The 8,999-nt window shown below is 37.5% G+C and overlaps 1 pseudogene; it reads left to right on the plus strand.

The window, feature by feature from the left end:
* Positions 1–667: 667 nt before the first annotated feature.
* LOC147820634 (olfactory receptor 10AG1-like) lies at positions 668–7,773 on the plus strand (annotated as a pseudogene).
* The last annotated feature ends 1,226 nt before the right edge of the window (positions 7,774–8,999 follow it).

Below are 8,999 nucleotides of genomic sequence, written 5' to 3' on the forward strand. Positions count from 1 at the left end.
CCCTCTTGATGCTCAGGACAGAGTGTCAGAGGCCTCTCCTCCCTCTCCTGTGGGCTTGGCCAGACAGGTATGCAGGGTCCCAGACCTACATCCAGGAGCCACCCAGGGCCTGGGATGCTGGAGTTCTGAATGAGGGGCTTTGAGTTTACCGGATCTGAGACCTGTCTAAGGGTGACCCAGGGGAGGAAATGAAGCAGGGTTGAGCTCAGTTCTGTTTTTCAGAGTTGAGTTTCTGTTTCCTCAAAGCGGCAGAATGAGATCAGGGTTAAGTTTTACTTTTCCAAATAGGTTTTTATGTCTCAGAAGTGACTTGAGCAGTCTGCTTGGATGGGTTGCTGCAACCCTCCTGCCCTGGTCCCGCTTGCTCTGTGCGCTTGACAGCGTGAGCCATGGGTGACTCTGTGCCTGCAGGGCTTGTCAGCCAGTGGACATTACTATGAACCTGCAGGCACATGTGGAGCATCAAGGAAGCCAGGTGGAGGAAAGGAAGAAGACTCCAGGAGCATGAAAGATTGGGCAGAGAGACAAAGCCTGGCCAGACAGAGAGCTGCCCTCCACATCTGCCCTCTCCCAGCCTCCCAGGGCCTCTGCTCAGTGCTGTGAGCCCAGGAATGTAGAAAGGCTCCACCAAAGATGCACCCAATTGCTACAAACAGAATAACTGACAATGGCAAATGGCACAACCCATGGGCATAATCGAAAAAGCAAAGTTGATGAAATCAGGTAAACCAGTGCCAAACTTTTGACATGTGGTTTTTATTGTCCAGCTGATAGGTAAGGAAAAAACTATTAAATATCCACTTCTTGACAGAAGGTGCTAACTAAAAGTGTCAACAGGCTGTTGCACCACCACCAGCCCAGAGGAGGTGAGCCCTGTGGGTGCCAATAGCACCCACCGCGCCCCCATTGAAATGAGAAGACACATAACCACATATCAAAACCAAACGTCCAGATTACCTAGAGGAACTCGAAAGTCAAACGAGATAGAACACTTTGATACTCAACCACCTGGACACCCTGAACGGGCAAGAAAAGGATCTGAAAAAATGAAATCAGAAATAATTTCTCAGATAACAGCAGAGATTGTGCTTGTAGTACAAGACTTGATTAATAAATATAGAGAGGAGCTGAGGAACATGATGGAATCCAAACACAGGAAACAAATGGAATCCATAAAACAGATGCGAACAGATTTCCAGGCAATCAAAAACTCCATTGAAAGTCTACACAGCAGAATGAGCCAATGTGAGAACAGAATTTCATATATACAAGATAAGATTGCAATTAGTGACCAGGAAAAGCAACATTGCTTCAAACTTGTAAGGGACCATGAGAAATCAATCCAGAAGATGCTAGACGATGCAAAGAAGAATAACATATGACTGATTGGAGTCAATGAAGAAACAGAGAGAGAGTGCAGATGACTTAAAAAAAATTTTCACAGAAGTGATGGCACAAAATTTCCCAAGCAGGGGAAAACAACATACAGGTAAGTGGGCATACAGGAGTCCAAATGTCCTTGATAAAAAAAATCTACACATAGGCATATAATTGTTAAGATTCCAGAAATGCAACAGAAAAACAAAGTTCTACAAGCAGTTAGAGAAAAGAAACAAATCACATACAAACCGAAACCCGTAAGAATCACAGCAGACTTCTCAATGCAAACCCTCAAGGCAAGAAGAGCTTGAAATGATGTACTCCAAGCCCTAAAGGAAAACAGCCTCCAACCCAGATTCATGTACCCTTCAAAACTGTCTTCCAAAATTGATGGAGAAATAAGATACTTTCATGACAAAGAGCACCTTAGGAACTTCATGACTACCAAACCAGCACTCCAAAGAATTTTACACAATATCCTAGGAACAGACATTGAGGATCACAACCCCAGGAAGCAAAGCAGAATGAACCCATCTGGCATGACAAGAAATTAAATTTACAGGGGGAGAATCCAGAAAAAGGTCATGACAATAACTCAAAATCTATCAGTTATAACCATCAATGTTAATGGTCTCATTTCACCAATCAAAAGAAACAGACTGGCATGATGGGTCAAGAAGCAAAATCCAACACTATGATGCATACAAGAAACACACTTTATTCAAAAGGAAACTCATAGACTGAAAGTTAAAGGGTGGAAAACAATACTCCATGCAATGGGAGCCTGAAAAGAAGCAGGAGTAGCTATTCACTTTGCAAATCAAGTAGATTTCAAACCAACACTGATTAAGAGAGAGAAAGAAGGACACTACATCCTTGTAAAGGGAACAATCCAACAGTAAGAGATGACAAGTATCTATCCACCAAACACTAGTGCACCCAACTATATAAAACAAATGGTAACAGATATGAAAAGTCATATATGCACAAATATAATTGTAGTAGGGGAACTCAATACTCCACTGTCACAAATAGATAGATCTACTAGACAAAAAATAAGTAATTAAATACTAGAACTCAATTGAACTCTTGAACAAATGAACTTAACAGATGTGTACAGAGTGTTCCACCCCACAAAATCAGAATACATGTTCTTTTCAGGTGCACATGAGTCATTCTCAAAAATAGAACACATACACATAGAACATGTTTAAGCAAATGTAAAAGAACTGAAGTTATAACCCTGTATATTATCAGACCATAGTGAGATGAAATTGGAGATCCATAGCAAAAGAAACCACAAAAATGTCATAAACACATGGAAATTGAACAACACATTTCTGAATAATCAATGGGTCACATAGGAAATTAAAGAAGAAATCAGAGAGTTCCTTCAATTAAATGACAATGTAATACAACATATTGGAATCTATGGGGTACAATGAAAACAGTCTTACAATGGAAATTTATAGCAGTGAATGCACATATTTGGAAAACAGAGTAAGCCCAATTAAACAACCTGAGGCTGAACCTCAAGCTTCTAGAAAAAGAAGAGCAGGACAAACCCAAAGGTCGTAAAAAGGAGGAAATTACCAAGATCAGAGTAGAAATTAATTCAGTGGAGCCTAAGAATATGATACAAAAAATTAATGAAGTCAGGTTGATTCTTTGAATGAATAAACAAAATTGACAAACCTTAGCCAACCTTATCAGAAAAAGGAAAGAAAAGGCCCAAATCTATGCAATTAGAAATGAAAAGGGTGAAATTATAACAGACCCAGCAGAAATCCCAAGGATCAGCAATATCCACCTCCAAAACCTATATGCCAATAAGATGAAAACAGAAGAAATGGACAGATTCCTAGATACATATGAATTACCAAAGTTGAACAAAGAAGACCTAAAAGTTCTAAACAACCCAATATCAACCAATGAAATTGAAAACATAACTAAAAACTTACCAACTAAGAAAAGCCCAGGTTCTGATGGCTTCACTGCTGAAATCTACAAGACATTTAGAGAGGATGTATGGCCGCTACTGTTTAAACTCTTCAGTGAAATTGAAACAGAAGTAACACTCCCGAATTCATTCCTGGAAGCAAGCATCACCTTGATCCCCAAAGCAGAGAAAGGCTCAACCGAAAAAGAGAACTATAGGCCAATCTCACTAATGAACATAGCTGCAAAAATACTTAATAAGATACTGGCAAATAGAATGCAGAAGATCATCAAGAAGTTCATACACCCTGAACAAGTGGGATTCCTCCCAGGGATGCAGGGATGGTACAATATACCTGAATAAATCAATGTAATACACTATATCAATAGAGCCAAAATCAAAAACCATATGATCATCTCCATAGATGCAGAAAAAAAATCATTTGAAAAAATCTAACATGGATATTTGATAAAAACCCTAAAAAAATTGGAATAGATGGTCTCTACCTCAATTTGATAAAAGCCATCCATGAAAAACCAACAGCCAATATCATACTAAATGGTCAAAAATTGAAATTCTGAATACTAAAATCAGGAACAAGATAAGGATGTCCACTATCACCACTATTGTTCAATATAGTTTTGGAAACATTAGCCATGGCAGTTGGACAAGAAAAAGAAATAAAAGGAATAAAGATAGGAAATGAAGAAATCAAATTGTCATTATTTGCAGATGACATGATACTCTATATAGAAGACCCTGAGAACTCCATCAAAAGTTTTCTAGACTTAATCACCAAATTCAGTACGTAGCTGGATACAAGGTCAACACACAAAACTCAATAGCTTTCCTCTACACGAACCACAGACTCGCTGAGAGAAATAGGACAAAAAATTCCTTTCACAGTAGCATCCAAAAAACTGAAATAACTAAGAATCAACCTAATGAAAGAAATAAAAGACCTCTTCTCTGAAAACTATAGCACTCTGAAAAGAGAGATTGAAGATGATATCAGAAAATGGAAAGACATCCCCTGCTTCTTGGTAGGAAGGATCAATATAGTGAAAATGGCCATACTTATAAACTGCTATATAGATTCAATTCAATCTCAATTGAAATCCCAGCAGCATACTTCATGGAGCTTGAGAAAACAATCCAAAAATTAATTTGGAACAAGAAGAGACCCAGAATAGCAAAAGCAATTCTAGGTAACAGAGACATGGCAGGGGGTATCACAATCCCCAACTTGAAACTATACTACAAAGCTACCATGATAAAAACATAATGGTACTGGCAAAGAAACAGGCTTGAGGACCAGTGGAACAGATTAGAAGATTTCAAAACAGCTCCAGACACACTCAGCCATTTCATCTTTGATAAAGGAGCCAAATACCCTCACTGGAGGAAAGATAGCCTCTTTAATAAATGGTGCTGGAAAAATTGGGTTTCAACTTACCAAAGACTAAAACTGGACCTATATCTCTCACCATGCACTAAACTGAAATTGAAATGGATTAAAAGATATAAACATTAAAATAGAAACACTGAACCAGCTGGAACAGAGGTTGTGTAGAACTCTTGAAGACATTGGTGTAGGAAATGATTTTATGAACAAAACCTCAGCTGCCTGTGAACTAGCACCAGCAGTCAACAATTGGGATCTCTTCTTATTAAAAAGCTCTGCACAGCAAGAGAACTCACCATCAGTGTGAAGAGACAACCCAAAATGTGGGAAAAAATCTTCACCTGCTTTTCCTCAAAGTCCTAGTATCTTGAATTTATAAAGAACTTAAAAAGGTCAGACCTCCCAAATTTAAAGTCCCAATCCAAAAATGGGCATCTGAAATGAACAGATATTTCTCAGACAAAGAAGTAGAAATAGCAAATAACTACATGAAAAAATGTTCAACATCACTGGTCATTTGAGAGGTGCAAATGAAAACAATGCTGAGATTCCACCTCACTCCAGAAAGAATGGCTGCTATCATGAAATCAATCAATAACAAATGCTGGCGGGGCTGTGGGGAAAGAGGAACCCTGCTCCACTGCTGGTGGGAGTGTAGACTGGTGCAACTACTGTGGATATAAGTATGGAGATACCTCAAAGAACTAGGACTGGAAGTCCCATTTGACCCCACTATTCCCCTGCTGGGTATCTTCCTCAAAGAATTAAAAGAATCAAACCACAGTATTATATGTGCACCCATGTTCGTAGCAGCACAATCTGTAATAGCTAAAACTTGGAAACAGCCCAAATGCCTATCAACTGGAGATTGGATAAAGAAATTTTTAAAAAATAAAATGGAGTACTACTCAGCCATCAAAAATGAGAAATTAGAGACATTTATAGCTAAATGGATGCACATTTAGGTGATATTATTAAGTGAAATAAATAGGATATGCATGTGTAAATATCAAATAGTTTCTCTAGTGTGAGAAACTGAAAGTGTCAATATGAACTAAAAGGTGTAATAGGTAATGTGAAATAGGAAGAAAAGAGGCAAAGGGGAAAGGGGAGTGGGAGCATTAGGGGAAAGGAAAGAAGGGAATGGAAATAATATGAACAAACGAAAAAATGGAAACAAAGTCTTTGTAAATAGGGAGGGATGGAGTGGTTGAAGGAAGGGCAGGGGAAGGGGTAAAAATAAGAACCAAAAGAGACTATGTAAAGGTGCAAATTTCCAATGATGAATGTCATTATATTGTATACCTAAAATGTACCAATGATTAAAATCAAAAGTGATAATGCAAAATTGGAAGAAAATATCCAAATGGGTAGCGGAAGTGGGAGGGGTAGGGGAAAGGAAAGAATGGAAAGGAAAAATTATGAGAAATGGAAAAAATGAAGCAAAGTCTTTGTAAATAGGGAAGGGTGGTGGCAAGAAGGGAGTGCAAGGAATAGGGAAAAAATAAGAACCAAGGTACATTATGTAAAGGTACAAGTTCCCAATGAGAATTGTAATTGTATTGTACACCTAAAATGTACCTATAAAAGAATTTTTTAAAAAGTGTTGGGAGTGGAATGCATGATCACAACATTGCTTGAGTTTTACTTGTGCATAAATGAAAGGGAAATGCAATTTCAACTCAATGCCCAAGTGGGCATGGTAGAGCTATAGTTGTGTTACAGTGTTCTTGCTTGTGAATGATGCTTATAAAAGGCCTTGTGGAATAGTAAATCGTTACCAAAATGACACCTATATATTTGAAAGTGAACGTACTGTTGGGAAAATATGATGTAAATGATTCTGCCTAAAAATTCTATCACTATGAGTAGAAAAGAGCAGCTTGGTTCCATGTTCAAACATAAAAAAGGAAATGGTATAATTTGTCATATAACTATCATTCAAATTAAACCTTACAGCAGATATGAAAGTTATATTTTTAGAATTTGCAGACATTCTTCGGTATGCCTCAGTTGTGCGTTTTGAATCTCTGCTATAAAAAACTGGAATTTAAATGTAGTTTAGAAAACCAATATTCTAATTGTCCAAGCATCACTGAGTTCAGGAGAATTTGATAATTGGTCCAAGAATATAAGCGACATATCTTTCTATTTTGACAGGTGGAAAGCTAAAGAATGCCACAAGAAGTAAATCCCATTTCAATGATAGAGTTTGTTTTGGGGGAGTTTTTAATATTCCCAGTAAACAAAAGTTTCTTTTTGTGATTTTTTTAATCTATGTGATCATCCTTTCAGGAAATGGGATCATCATTCTTATAACAAAGGTGGACCCAGCCCTCCACACTCCTATGTATTTTTTTCTCAGAATTTTTTCTTTCTTGGAAATCTGCTATGTGTCTGACACCCTGCCTAGAATGCTAACCAACCTTTGGACACTGAAAGGAAATATTTCTTTGTTTGCCTGTGCTACACAGATGTATTTTTCCCTTGTGTATGGAGGAACTGAGTGCCTCCTGCTGACTGCGATGGCCTATAACCACGATGTGGCCATCTGCCACCCTCTGCAGTACAACCACATCAAGAACGCCAAGCTCTGTAGGAAGCTGGTGGCTGCCTGCTGCTATTGTGTGGATCCAAGCAAATCAATCGCTTCTTCTGTTTCATTCCACCCTTACTCAAGCTGGCGTGCAGAGAAACTTTCATAAATGAGATGTTGCTCTTTTCAGTTGCTGTGGTGTTTATCATGGTCCCTTTTCTGTTCACACTCAGTTCCTACAGCAGAATCATCCCCACCATCATGAAGTAGCCCTCAGCCACAGGGCGATTCAAAGCCTTCTCCACCCGCTCCTCTCATGTCATAGTTGTAGTTTTGTTCTTTGAATCTGGAATCATTACCTATTTCCGACCCAAACCCAAACAGTTCTCCAGCACGGATAAACTTCTTTCTCTTTTCTACACTATTCTCACCCTGATGTTCAACCCTGTGATCTACATGCTGAGGAATAAAAATGTCATGATGGAGTTGAGGAAACTGCTAACTAATGTTTAATACATGTGCTGAGGATTTGACCTTACTTTCTGATTTCTTATTTAATTCTGTAATTGTATAAAAAGAACCTGTCCTGTGGTTTACTTTCCTGCTGTACTAATGATTCCTTTTCCTCTTTTCAGAGAGTATCCTCTTATGCTGGGCTTCTCATAGAAAGGTTGTATTTACCAGAATTTTGCCAATTAAAGATAAGTTTGCAACAAGTCTCATATTTTGTAGTCTAGTCTACTTCTTCCAAATTAATTAGTGATTTGAGAATGTGTGAAAAACTGTACAACTGCTTACCTCCTAATTGGTGTCTCATAATTTTTTCTGTAAAAACAAAAATGTATGCTTTGTTATTTTCATTATATGACTATTATTTTCCTAAAGTTATCACTATAGTCAAAAGTAGTAGATATGGCACTTAGAGAACATTGGTTGAAAAACTATACAACTATTTCTTATATTTTTAGATGTTTTACCTTTTTTAAGAAAGAAAATTGCTCTTTATTACTTAAGGAATACCTAGGAAAAGTTTAAAACTTTAGACTCCACAGATGACACTGTGGAGATTGGAAAGTATGGTAATGAATCTTCAAAGTGTTTCCATTCCCTAAACTGTGACAGTTGGCAGGGATAGAGACAAATCTTAGAAACAACTACAGCTGAATGCCTGAACAAATGCAGGATGCTCTCACATTTCCCCAGTCTATTTTCTGCACATATCATCCTGTTTCTCTCTTTATAGACATGGTTTCTGACAAAATAATTAATAGTGACAGTACAGAAATGTTTTTATCTTGTTCTTCACTAAAGAAAAGAATAGGTGCAACTTTGCTTTATGAAGATGCAGTCTACACTGGGTTACAGCATATTCTTTTACACCATATATAAATATTCACCTTTGCTCTTAAATTGACCTTTTAATTTTTGGGTGAGAACATCAATGGAAATTAAAATTGAAATATTGGTGAATTCACTGCAATTCAGTTCTTTTGTAATAGAGCCCTGCTTGCAAATTCTAATAACTCAGGAAACATAACTGAAATCATTAAACTGTTTGAAGAAACAAAAAATATTCATAAGGAATACATGTCTTAAACCCTATCATCCAGTTTGCACTATTTGTCTACCAAACTAAGAAAGGAGCAACTTGAGTTTTTGGTTTTTTGTTAGTTTTGAAAAATCTGCTTTGTTTTCAACTTGTTTTTAACAAACACTTTGTGTTTGTCCATCAACACAAC

The sequence above is a fragment of the Heterocephalus glaber genome, unplaced genomic scaffold (assembly GCF_053883595.1).
Source record: "Heterocephalus glaber isolate CG9 unplaced genomic scaffold, H.glaber_assembly_v1.0 deba00001831, whole genome shotgun sequence".
Taxonomy (NCBI): Eukaryota; Metazoa; Chordata; class Mammalia; order Rodentia; family Bathyergidae; genus Heterocephalus; species Heterocephalus glaber.